This window comes from Coptis chinensis, chromosome 2 (genome assembly GCF_015680905.1).
Source record: "Coptis chinensis isolate HL-2020 chromosome 2, ASM1568090v1, whole genome shotgun sequence".
Classification (NCBI taxonomy): domain Eukaryota; kingdom Viridiplantae; phylum Streptophyta; class Magnoliopsida; order Ranunculales; family Ranunculaceae; genus Coptis; species Coptis chinensis.
Window position 1 is genome coordinate 34,956,614 of NC_141457.1, and position 985 is coordinate 34,957,598.

Here is a 985-nt window from a genome sequence, read left to right on the forward strand (position 1 = left end):
GTTCTAATCTCTTATATACACGAACACGCGCACACAAGACGCTATTCAAAAGCGAAGCAAGGGCTATTATCGGTATTCCTTTCTTCCATACCTCGCATTTCGGTTAGAGGTTTTCTACTAGTATATCAGAATTGTTTGGAGTGTTGCATGTTTAGTTAAGCTCAACTTAGTCTTGCATGAGATTAAGGTGCGGTCGAACAAAACAACAAAGCGTAATTACACGCAACAAACAAGTCTATCTAGTATACCACACACTACACCTCTAGCTACTATTTCACACACACCACGACATAATGGGGGAAGAAAAGAGACTCCTCTCTCCGACTTCTACAAAGCCTTGGCGATAGCCCTAAATCGTGCATCGTTCTAGCGGACCCGATTGGGGGATTTTTGAATCCCCAAACATATTTAATTTGTTACCTGTTTTCATGGGTTAGACCATGAAAAACCTTATCGGCTTACGCGTAGGATTGAACAAGTCCTTACAACATTCCATCATCCTACGGTAGGTGCGGAACAAATTAAACCGAGGGTATTCCCTTTCACATTAGCCGATAAAGGCGTCTTGGTTAAGCGCCCAAAGCGCCCTAATGCGTGGACTTCGTGGGCTAAACTTGTTCAATTTGTTTATGGAACATTTTACCCACCCCTAAAGACGGATGAGATGCTTTCCAAGATTCATTTTTTTTCCGGAGAATCCTCATGAATCATTTTCTGAGGCATGGAATCGTTTCACCGATCTCCTTATAGAGTGTCCACATCATAACTTAGCTAAAGACACGTTAGTTCGTGCCTTTTTCAAAGGTCTTCTACACCACCATAAAGAAGTCCTTGACATAATGAATGGGGGTAGTTTCCTAAGTAAAGGAGCCACCGGAGGCTTACAAATTTTAGAAGACCAAACTAAACGAAATAATAATTGGGGGTAGTGATGATATCCCCCATTCCTAGTTCTTCTTCTTCATCAAGGCCCGGTATGTTTGAG

General features: G+C 42.0%; 1 pseudogene; it reads right to left on the reverse strand.

Annotated features, from left to right (window-relative positions):
- Positions 1-674: 674 nt before the first annotated feature.
- On the reverse strand, positions 675-769 carry LOC147515882 (small nucleolar RNA R71; annotated as a pseudogene).
- Positions 770-985: the final 216 nt, after the last annotated feature.